The sequence below is a fragment of the Mercenaria mercenaria genome, chromosome 3, assembly GCF_021730395.1.
Source record: "Mercenaria mercenaria strain notata chromosome 3, MADL_Memer_1, whole genome shotgun sequence".
Lineage (NCBI taxonomy): Eukaryota > Metazoa > Mollusca > Bivalvia > Venerida > Veneridae > Mercenaria > Mercenaria mercenaria.
The window spans coordinates 11,685,355-11,698,408 of record NC_069363.1 but is presented as its reverse complement, the minus strand read 5'-3'; the positions used below and the strand labels follow the sequence as shown (position 1 = coordinate 11,698,408).

At 35.8% G+C, this 13,054-nt stretch overlaps 1 long non-coding RNA gene across 1 annotated transcript in view; it reads left to right on the top strand.

Moving 5' to 3' along the window:
- LOC123525438 (uncharacterized) overlaps positions 1-13,054 on the top strand; it is a 39,020-nt gene that overhangs the window by 22,616 nt on the left and 3,350 nt on the right. The window lies entirely within an intron of this gene.

Sequence of the window (13,054 nt, the reverse complement as noted above, 5' to 3'; positions counted from 1 at the left end):
GCAATCTGATGCAGCTAATATATTTCTGTTGTGACCCGGCTTGCATGGGAGTTCAGGTGTACACAGGGCTTCAAACTTTGCTCAGTCTATGTTAAGCTCTGGTAGTTGTTATAATCAGAGACAGGTCACAAGTAACGCACATTTTGTAAAACTATTTGAAATTGTTCTGCTTTTTAGTTGGTTGTTACGAAAGTCACCAGAGCTGGTGTGATACCCATGGTGTGATACCCATGGTGTGGGCGTCATGTTCAGACACCTTGTTAACAATTCTCAGCAGCTCATATCTAAGTTATCACTCATTACAACTTGTACATGCATTCTCAATAATACCAATGGAATGATATAGGGACTTTCATGTAGATGAAATTATGTCCCTTTTTATTAACTTTCTTTTACTTCACCTGAGCATGAAGTGCTCAAGGTGAGCTTTTGTGATCGCCCTGTGTCCGTCGTCGTCTGTCCATCGTCAATAATTTGACTGTAGAGTTAACACTCTAGAGGTTGCAAGTTTGGCACAATCTTAATGAAACTTGGTCAGAATGTTACCCTTAATAAAATCTCAGAGTAGTTCGATATTGAGTCATCTGGGGTCAAAAACCAGGTCAAATAAAAAGCTTGTTAACACTCTAGAGACCACATTTATGACAGTACCTTCATAGACTTGATCAGAATGTTAATTTTGATGATCTTTAGGACAAGTTCGAGTCTGAGTCATGTGGGGTCACAAACTAGGTCACCAGGTCAGATCTAAGGAGAAGCTTGTTAACACTCTAGAGGCCACATTTATGACAATATCTTCATGAAACTTGGTCAGAATGTTAATCTTGATGATCTTTAGGTCAAATTTAAATCTGGGTCAGGTGGGGTCAAAAACTAGGTCACCAGGTCAAATCAAAGGAAAAGCTTGTTAACACTCTGGAAGCCACATTTATGACTGTATCTTCATGAAACTTGGTCAGAATGTTAACCTTGATGATCTTTAGGTCAAGTTCGAATCTAGGTCATGTGATTCAACAACTAGGTCACCAGGTCAAATCAAAGGAAAACCTATTTAACACTCTAGAGCAACATTTATTTTAATGAAACTTGGTCAGAATGTTAATCTTGAAGATATTTAGGTCAATTTTAAATCTGGGTCAGGTGGGGTCAAAAACTAGGTCACCAGGCAAAATCAAAGATAAAGCTTGTTAACACTCTTTGAAACTCATGGGAATTGATCAGATTGTTTGTCTTGATGACCTCTAGGTCAGGTTCGAAACTGGGTCATGTGGGGTAAAAAACTAGGTCACCAGGACAAATTAAAGGTAGTAAAGTGTGTTAACAAAATAGAAGTCAAATTTATGGCTATGTCTTAATGAAACTTGGTCAGAATGTTATTCTTGGTGATCTTTAGGCCAAGTTGGAATCTGGGTCATGTGGGGTCAAAAACTAGGACACCAGGTCAAATCAAAGGAAAAGCTAGGGAACACTCTAGAGGCCACATTTATTACCATATCTTTATGAAACTTGGTCAGAATGTTAATCTTGATGATCTTTAGGTCAAGTTCAAATCTGGGTCATGTACGGTCTAAAACTAGTTCACTAGATCAAATGAAAGGAAAAACTAGTTAACACTCTAGAGGCCACATTTATGATCATATCTTAATGAAACTTGGTCAGAATGTTAATCTTGATGATCTTTAGGCCAATAGGTCAGGTTAGCGATATAGGGCCTTCATGACCCTCTTGTTTTAAGAAAAACATTCTGTTTGTATAATGGACTTGTTTTTCAACAAAATTCTGTTCCTGATTATCAGCAAGTCTCGGCACACTTCTTTGCCATGGTATTACCAGTTGAAGGTTACAGCACCCATAACTCTTGCTTTCATTTTGATGAAACTGACCCATTTTTTGTACTATACAAAATAAATTTAAAGTTTCTGGGTTTTTTCCCCTGTCTTTCATGAATATGTTGCTGTGAAAAAATAAAGGGGAGTATAGAAATGCTGTTCATACATCTGTATGTCTGCCCTTTTGCTTTCTATCACAACCCCCATCTCCACCTCGCCAAAAACAAGTTCATACATATTAGTTTCTTGAGTTTCTTGATAGTGTCTCTCAGTATCCCATTACTCCATCCTGCCTAAATTATCCCCATCTAACCCCACCATTCCACATTGAAAAATATTTTTATTTACTCTCCATTTCTTGTTTTTCTTGATTTAGTTTCAGTTATTTAAGTTTCCTGAGATGAGCCCCCTTTTCTTTCTTTACTTATGTATATTTTATATTTTCACTTTATTCTTTACTCATATATCAAACTTTCCACACTCAAAAAATAACCTCCCTTTCAGAATTTGCTCTTATTAAACTTTTCATCTTCTGCAGCAAGCTTCATTGTCTTCTGACATTCCATTCCACATGGAAATAGAATTAGTCTTTTTAGAAAATCGCCTAGTGTTCATGGTTATATTTGTGCCCATTACAAGGTTCTGTAAGTAAAACATACCCGATAAATCATAACAAATATGTTCTTTGTAATTGTCAAAGGTGTTCTCATTAGTTTTTTTTTCCAGTTTAAGAGGAGTGATAAATTAGGGAGATTATATCCATGTTGTATTGGTGTGCATCTCCAGTTGTTCTAGAAATTACAAGAATCCATCAGGAATCCAACTAATGTACAGAACAATGTGTGTTGGCAGCACCGAGTTTCTGCAACAGATGATTCTAGCAGACAAACTAACAAATATTTTGTAGCTATTGTTATACCGAAGCTTCTGTTAACAAAAATTGCCTGTCTGTGGGGTGCAGTATTATAGTCAGTAAAAAGCAATATATGTAAAGTTTTAATTGCCGAGTGTAACTATGTAAGTGATAAAAGTAAGTTAGTAGGTCAGTTTGTAATGGCTGTGTACTATTTTTTGTTAGTCTTGGAATGCACCCAAGAATGGAATGTTTCCAGGAATTCATATGTGTGTTGGTGGCATTCCTCCTTGATCCTTTCTTTATTGCTTAAAGTCATTTATTGTAGCTAGGTGGACTTGTTCTGTCTTGACCTCTTGTCCAAGCCTGTTAGTAATTAGTCCAGCTCAGCATTAAGTTATAAATGCTGCATTTTGAGTAACCAGAATGTCTTCCTAAAAAAGAAACAGAGCAATAATATAGGAGGGAGTCATAGTTGTGCTAGTCGGGGCCGAGGTCTGAGTTTGAGAAGTCATCCCTTTAAACCCAATAGTTTACTCTGCACTAGCCTTATCTCGTAAAGTGCCTTATATCCACTATAGTTGATTAACTGGTACTAACCTTATCTATTTGTATGTAATTCTTTACTAGCCTTACTCTATACTAGTTTTATCCACTATAAATTATTGTAAACTCCATACTAGACTCACTGGGCATTGAACTCAGTGTTTATACAACTGAAAAATTGTTGAAAGACACTAAACCTGAACACCCAAATACACACACCATAATAGATTCAAGACGAAAAACAGTCAAAATACCATTTTTATACTCTGACTGTCTAAAACTTTTGAGCTTGATTAGTTTAATAGGACACAAAGAACAAAAAATATCATTATAAATGCATGCTTTTTGAAAGGTGACAGTGTTCTGGGAATAAAGCTTAAGGTTATTGAACGGAATGATGGCTTAAAGTGGTATATTCACATTACAAAGGCAACATCTGGCAATATGATTTGACAAATAGGGACAGAAAGCCTGGGGTTGGATCAGTTACCTGGTGTAGTCCAATACTGTCACATTTCTAAACTTTCAAATATGACTTAATTTCTACTTTCTTCATAGCAATAGGCTTTACTGTCAGTAAGAAGCCAGCCCAGTTAGTGATGAATACAATACCTGTTGACAGTTATTCAATCATCATAATCATCACATTCATTGGTGATTGACCACCCACATTAAGCCAGAGGGGACAGGGCGGGGGATATTGTGACAATGGATGTAATGGTGGAAGAATTTGTCAAACTTGCCTGTTTATCCTCGAGGGTGTGGTCACTGATTTTGTTACATTTGTCACTCAATTAGGGAGCTTCTGAAGCCTAGACTCACCTTTGCTGCTTACCTTCAATACCTTGTCAGGTCAGATCAAGGTTGCACAAAGCTACTGCAGAGTTTTTACAGCAGATTTACTGTGGTGTAAAACAAGATGCCAGTCTATTCAAGTTAATTGGTTCTCAACACCACTCAACAGACATCTAATCCTATCAAACCATGCACTAATTTCATTTCATAGTCTGTCAAATTTTATGCCATCTTTAATGAGCTTGGTACCTGTAGCATAACAGAGACTGAGCCTGACTGAGCAAGGTGTTTAGATGTCAATGGGGAAACAAGTGGTTTGTCTGATATTTGACCCTTAGGTTCAACAGGGTTTTCGTATTGATTGAATAACTGTCTGGTCATAAGAGCAGGGGTAAGAGTGGGCCACTGACAAATTTTCTGGTTTCATAAAAAAATTGATTGAAACATTATTCTCTGAATTAACAAGTTTTAACAGAATTTTCTACTCTTCATCTCACATTCATCATATGAAAAAAAAATTCTGCCTCACTGAGAAATACTAAGTCCATTATTTTACTGTCATGACAAGCTTTATAGCTGCATCGTTTTGATTTTACATGAAAAATGGTGCTGTGAGGTTTTGGAACTCTACCATAATTATACTACCCTTTTTATGCCTATCCAGCCGTATGTTCTGAAATCTTGAGTGTCCTACTCCTCCCACACTATTAGCCTGATGTGCAGATGGCCATAAAGGAAGAAATTTTTCTGTGACTATTTTTACCACAGTTGATAGTTTTGCTCTATAGAATAGATAAAAATCTTGTGTGTCCACCTCCTCCCACACTAGTAGCATGATTTGCTTCAAACTTTCACAGATGAACAAGCTCTAGGGGCAGATGACCATAAAGGAAGGATTTTTTTCTGTGAATATTTTTACTGCAGTTCTGGTCCTTTGATAGTTTTTGCTATATAGAGGATTGCACAGTATGTTTGGGCATCCGTGTCCTATGGACACAATTCTAGTTTTACTCTTGTATGCTCCAGTTTGCTACTAATTAAATTCTGTGTTGCTAATTAGAAGGAAGTGTATCATGTTTTACCATCGGTCATATAACAGTTTGTTGTACAAAAAAAAAGTAATTAAAACATTTCTAACCTTTTGCCTTAGGTGTAACTGACAGTTTGTGTCTGTAATTCATTGAAATATGAAATATTAATTTCTGTGTCTTAATAAGTTTCTGACCTGTTATATTCTTGTCTTTCCAAACAATGCACAGAGTAAAACTTGTTAATATAAATGATAATTATCTATATTTTGATCTGTGCTTGCTGGTGGTAAAGTTTTAGGGTGACTATTACAGGAATGTACATGGATTCAGCTTCAAGGTTTACAGAAACACAGTTTTGAGACTAATCCTGAAATGCAGCCTTTTTAGCTCACCTGTCACAAAGTGACAAGGTGAGCTTTTGTGATCGCGCGGTGTCCGTCGTCCGTCCATCCGTTCGTGCGTCCGTAAACTTTTGCTTGTGACCACTCTAGAGGTCACATTTTTCATGGGATCTTTATGAAAGTTGGTCAGAATGTTCATCTTGATGATATCTAGGTCAAGTTCGAAACTGGGTCACGTGCCTTCAAAAAGTAGGTCAGTAGGTCTAAAAATAGAAAAACCTTGTGACCTCTCTAGAGGCCATATATTTCACAAGATCTTCATGAAAATTGGTCAGAACGTTCACCTTGATGATATCTAGGTCAAGTTCGAAACTGGGTCAGTGTCTTCAAAACTAGTCAGTAGTCTAAATAGAAAACCTTGTGACCTCTTAGAGGCCATATATTTCAAAGATCTTCATGAAAATTGGTCAGAACGTTCACCTTGATGATATCTAGGTCAAGTTCGAAACTGGGTCACGTGCCATCAAAAGCTAGGTCAGTAGGTCAAATAAAAGAAAAACCTTGTGACCTCTCTAAAGGCCATATTTTTCATGGGATCTGTATGAAAGTTGGTCTGAATGTTCATCTTGATGATATCTAGGTCAAGTTCAAAACTGGGTCACGTGCCGTCAAAAACTAGGTCAGTAGGTCTAAAAATAGAAAAACCTTGTGACCTCTCCAGAGGCCATATATTTCACAAGATTTTCATGAAAATTGGTCAGAATGTTCACCTTGATGACATCTAGATCAGGTTCGAAACTGGGTCACATGCCGTCAAAATCTAGGTCAGTAGGTCAAATAAAAGAAAAACCTTGTGACCTCTCTAAAGGCCATATTTTTCATGGGATCTGTATGAAAGTTGGTCTGAATGTTCATCTTGATGATATCTAGGTCAAGTTCGAAACTGGGTCACATGCGGTCAAAAACTAGGTCAGTAGGTCTGAAAATAGAAAAACCTTGTGACCTCTCTAGAGGCCAAATATTTCATGAGATGTTCATGAAAATTGGTCAGAATGTTCACCTTGATGATATCAAGGTCAAGTTCGAAAGTGGGTCACATGCCATCAGAAACTAGGTCAGTAGGTCAAATAATAGAAAAACCTTGTGACCTCTCTAGAGGCCATATTTTTCATGGGATCTGTATGAAAGTTGGTCTGAATGTTCATCTTGATGATATCTAGGTCAAGTTTGAAAGTGGGTCACGTGTCATCAAAAACTAGGTCAGTAGGTCAAATAATAGAAAAACCTTGTGACCTCTCTAGAGGCCATATTTTTCATGAGATCTTCATGAAAATTAGTGAGAATGTTCACCTTGATGATATCTAGGTAAAGTTCAAGACAAGATCACAAACCTTCGAAAACAAGGTCAATAGGTCAAATAATAGAAAAACCTTGTGACCTCTCTAGATACCATATTTTTAATGGATTTTCATGAAAATTGGTCAGAATTTTTATCTTGATAATATCTAGGTCAAGTTCAAAAATGGGTCACATGAGCTCAAAAACTAGGTCACTATGTCAAATAATAGAAAAAACAACGTCATACTCAAAACTAGGTCATGTGGGAAGAGGTGAGCGATTCAGGACCATCATGGTCCTCTTGTTTATTCATCAGTTTCGAGACTGAACTTAGAATTAACCAGTCAGATGCAGGATGTTTGAGACTTTGTCTTGAAACTCAGTTTTAAAACTTGCGCCCAAACACCAAAACTTTTGTAATTACTTTGGACCCAGTATTGTTGTTATAGGAGGAGAAATTGTTGTGACCAAAGTGTAATTTGGAACCAGTGACATTTAGTTTGATAGGCCATCCTTTAGCTACAGTTTGGCCCATCTTTTTCCTTGATTTCTATACAGTTTGGATTATACATCATGCTAAGGAACTTAAAATTAAATGGTGGTAATAGTTCAAACAAGGAGATGCATTCTCAAAACAAAATTATGGCTCTGGGTGTATGACCAAAGATATTATATTTTATGGTTTTTAAGTTGAAAGGTGAAGATCATTTGGTGGTCAAGGTCACCTATTTTTAGGTCAGTTTGTAGATCTTGCCTCGAGGATTGTTGAGTGCGAGTATCATTAATGTGGGTTGTTGGCAATCCGGTTCATAGGGACAGACAAACGGACTGCTATTTGTATTTTTTCAGAATTATGGCCCTATGTACTTAAAGATGGGTATATTTGCCAAGAACCATAACTATCACTTGCATTTTGTCAGATGTATGGTCCTTTTTGTACTTAAAAAAAGTGGAATTTTTTGTTTAGATCCATATTGTCTTATGTCAAGCACTTACAGACAAGCTTTGGCACCCACAGGCTTTTGTTGTTGTTTTTTTTTTTTAACGTTATAGGGGCCTCCGTGGCCGAGGTCACAAAGGTCGCTGACTTCAAATCACTTGCCCCTCATCGATGTGGATTCGGGGTGTTGAATTTTTCATGTGAGGAAGCCATCCAGCTGGCTTATGGAAGGTCGATGGTTCTACCCAGGTGGCCGCTTGTGATGGAATAATGCATGGAGGGGCAGCTAGGGTCTTCCTGTCACCATATGACCTATAATTGTGTTGGTGTGAAGTTAAACACAACAACAACAACAACAAAAATTAAATGTTATAAGATGCCAAGAGTGGATGGAGGATGAAACAGTTGTAACCTGTGGTGGGGTGATTGGGGGTTGAGGGGAGGGAGCGAAATTATGGACAAGAATTTTACATAAGAGGTTTTTATATAAAAAAGATGTTGAAGATATTAATTAAAATTGAAGAATTCCGTCGAACACCCTTGAAGTTATGTAGAGTAATGTATAACTAATATTTAGGTCTTGAAAAGCCCAGTTACTGAATTGATGAGTCATACAGTAAAGTAATAATAATTATTGATGAATGCAAAGAAATTTGAGCAAGCTGTCTCAAGAAACTGCCTTGCTTATACAAGCTGCCTCAAGAAATTGAGAAGATTGAAGAAATAAAAAAAAGACTTAGATATTGAACGAGCAGTAACATGTGTTTAGCCTTACTACAAGGAAGTATTAAGCGCTTTAAAAACGCAAATACAGAGCAATTGATAGCATGGCTTCTTGCACAATAGCTGAGCAATCAATACAAGGCAGCTGGAATTAATAGTCTTTTATAGTTTTTATGTGTCTGGAAAGGAAGATGTCAAAGTCGTAGACTTTATCTGAAATCAGAAATGTTATTCTCCTCAAAAAAGCAGTAAAGTTGACAAGTAACAAAAAAGCATAGACTGTACTTAATCACCATGTAGAAATGGTTATAAAGCAAAATAAGCATTTATTCATCATGTACACACAGTAAGAAGACAAGGGACCACCATGTATTGACATGGATAGGTATACTACTTTGATACAGCATTGAAATATGTGTAGGAACAGTAACTGTTATATAAGATAAGTGACAGTTTATAGTCATAGCATGGAAGAAGTATTGGTATAAGTACCGCACAGTATTATGGCGTTTTTATTTTTAGCAACATGTAAATAAACAATCAGTACTTAGCAATCTCTTTTAAAAGGAAAGATATTGAAAGTTACATCAATAGTTGGCTTGATGGCACAGTAGGTTGAGTGGATAGACAAGTAATCATTTTGTAGTGATAGTTTTGATGGTTCGAACCTTAATTGCATCCGTCATTTTTTTATTTTGCATTTAATTTATATACTTTGTGTAAGTTTATTTTTCTCTGATTTCTAATTTATTCACAAACGCCTAAAAACATTAGATTATATTAAAGATAAAGTATATTTGAACATGATTACGTATTAACAATGACATAAAAAGTTAGTGAACAAGTTAGTACTAGATTAACACACTTTTTTTTTGTTTTCGTTGAATCGTATTGAAAAAAAAAAGTAAAGAAATTAAATACAGTTTTCAAAATACTTTTTTACGGGTCCGGGAATCGAACTCCCGACGAAAAAGTATAAGACGGATACCACTACCGCTCAGCCAACGAGGAATTACTATATGCAGCGTAAACGTAGTGTATTGACTTAGATTTATGCTATTGTTTTGTTTGTTTACATTTCAAAGTGCCTTATTACTGTGCGATACCTATAGTATATATTATTAGCAAGTAAACAAACAAACAAACAATGTCTGACAACTCTTTATGTATACTTACATACCTGTACGGAGCTGACCCCTTCTGTCTCGCAATAGATATACAGAACTGATTGTAACGATTCAAATTTTACTACCAAAAAAATTTCATTCATAAGCTTTTACAAAATTGCCTCATGTGTTTTTTGCTGTTATCTTTATAACTTACAAACACACTAGTAAGTAAATAAAAAAAAACTTGTGCCATTAAAATTAATGGGTATCTCTGAAATTGATCAGTTAGCTAAATGATAAACTTGGTGTGTTTGAGCAGATCATACAAATTACACATAATTAAGTATTCTATGGTTTACTATACAGGTAATAAGATCTTGCTATATCAACATAATTTCGCAAACATGTATCATCATAATCAGAATAGTATTTATACAATAGTACTTGCAGTGGGTTTAAAAATGCCTACAAACACGTCTTGATACTGCAGACTTAACACTACACAGTGGGTACTGATTTTTTACGCCTTCCAAAACAGGACATATAATGCACCTGTCAATATTTTGCCCGCCCAGGGGGGCGGCGGGCTGACCCAGGGGAATTTGACATTTCAAAAAAATTGTTGTCTAAATCCCCACCCAGGAGACAACCTTTTTTGTCTAAATCCCACCCTAGAGCCTTGTTGGTACATCAAATGTTTGTCTAATTCCCGCCTGTCGGGAATGGCCTTCTGTCTAAAGTCCTGTGTATGCCCGCCGCTCCCCCGGGCGGGCAAAATATTGACAGGTGCATAATGTGATGGTGTGTGCGTCTGTCCTTCATTCAGTCATAATTCGTGTCGGGAGCATAACTTTATAACCATTGAAGGTATTGACTTAAAACTTCCATACAGGTAGATGGCAATGAGATGATGTGCAGAGCGCTTGAAGCGGCTGTGTAGGTCAAAGGTCAAGGTAACAAATTGAGCTAAAATGTCAAAACTGCCCATCATATTTTGTGCCCGGAGAATAACTTAATAACCATGCAAGTTATTGACTTCAAACTTGGCATGTAGATAGGTGGCTATTAGATGATGTGCAGAGCACATGAACTGGTAAAACATTTCTTATAATCAGAAAAGTTCTGTCTTCTTTAGGTATGAATTTGCAGAAATAACTATGAAGTGTGACAAAGAATCAGTTTTACATTACCCCAAAAACATGCTGAAATATTGGGATGTGCTGTAAACATAAGTGGTTTCATACTTCTTTCAACTTCTCACCTCTGCAGACTCAGTAATAATAGTAATTTTTTGTATTTTTTTCTAATAAAGTAATGGGTACCCTTTCATGCCAAGAACACATGCTAATTGTTTTCATGTGTGTCAAAAATTTGTTGGAAGTAATCAAAATAATGATGCTTAATATATACAAGAGAGAAACAGAATAGTAATAATTGTGATGAGGTTGCTTGCACTTTATCATCTTGAGAACTGAATCACCACTGAACCATCTTGAGAAAAACCTAGAATATAATGCCCTGTGATATTCACCAATATTGTAAGTCTCAGTTGTGCTCAATTTCATTTGAATAGATATGCTATGAATAAAGTTACGGGAACTTAAAAGTTTCTGTTCTTAAGTATAGGTCTAAGTTTGATGAATATGGCTGCAGTAAAGACTGTGGGTTGTTGCTGCAGGGAAATAACCATTCACTGTCAATGGAAGTTATATTGAAGGTATCAGTGAAGGTAACTTGATACTTTCTAGTGAAAACTGGATCTTATGATATATATATTTTCTATTTGGAACATATTTTCATGAAATGACCTTTTTGCTGAAAAATTGACTATAGTAAAGCATGTGTCCAATTTTTGGTCTAACGAAATGGGTTAAAGCCCTTAAAGATATAGGACAATGTTGATTGTTTTAACTAAATTTGAACAGATTCTAAAGCTGAGAAAACAATTCACTATGACACAGGCAGGAAATTGGCTAAAAATGAAAAAAATCAAGTGCAGAAATAAAGCAGTTCTGTGTTATTAATGTTTCATGTACATTGATCAACAAAACATTTTTAAGGTTTAGGAGTATATCACCAAAACACAGAAATATTTTATAAACGAATAATATCGTTACCAATATTTTACTTAACTATTACATGTTCTGCCGTACTGTCCCGTACTGAAAATATTCTGAAAAAGTTGTCCCCCTTTGAAAATGAATGCCATTTGTAAAGAAATAAAAATAAACAATTGCTGAAAACTGTGTCCCACTTAATTATGTGAAATTTCAACACTCGCATGCGATTGCAAATGAATCAAAACTAACATGCATAACAGTTCTTTGAAAATGGTGAGTTTTTGAAGGCGTTTGACTGCCCGGAAGTGGGTCCCATTTAGGCAGTCCTTTTTTCGGAATTCAGTTTTATATTAGTATACTGGCACTTGTTTTGTTGTTTTTGTAATGATAGCGTGTATATTACTTATATTACTCTACAAAACAAGTGTCAGTATACTGATATAAGCATTGAATTCCGAAAAAAGAACTGTTTAAACAGGCCCCACTTCCAGACAGTCAAGCGCTTTTAAAAAACTCACCATTTTCAAGGAACTGTTACACATGTTTGTTTTGATGCATTTGTAATAACGTGCGAGTGTTGAAATTTCACATAATTAAGTGGAACACAGTTTGAACGATTGTTTATTTTTATTTCTTTACAAATGGCATTCATTTTCAAAGGGGGACAACTTTTTCAGAATATTTTCAGTACGGGACAGTACAGCAGAACATGTAATGGTCAGGTAAAATATTGGTAACGATGTTGTTCGTTTATAAAATAATTCTGTGTTTTGGTGATATACTCCTAAACCTTAAGCAATCATATGGAAGACATAACAATCACCAATCAATGATGTAGATATCCTGTCTTGCCACACAAAATGTTTTATGCCATACATATTATGGTGTGGGGATATAACAATAACTTCATTCACCCAACGCAGTAGCAACAAAAAAACGAAACAATACAAATTAAAACCCTTTTGATGTGGATACCAGTTTCCCTCTTGCCATATTGATGCATGTCAGCATTCTTTACAATGACTTTCATTACAAACTTGATTTATACAGCATGTCACACAGATATTTATCTGATCTTTCAAAAATCTCCATTGTGGATACCATGATTTATTTGATGCTGACTTAACACAGCATTTTAGGCTATTTTCTGCTGCATTAACTTTCAATATGAACTTGGTCTCAGGATTGCATGATAGCCAATTTCGAGCTAGACAGATGAAATAGAACCAGCTTTTATCATGCATAAAATCAAAATTTGGACTAAAAATACATAAGATGTCTGTGTCATGGCTTAATATCATGGAGGTCCTAGGAATGTACAAATTTAACCTAACTTAGTAGATATATGATATGTTTTTGGCATATCCCATTTCAAAATACTTTCTGCTAATTTGTACAACTTTCACAGAATATGGTCAGGACATATCAGATTAGTATGTGACATATAAAACAAAACAGAACATAAGAGCGACTGCAGATAAAATTAATG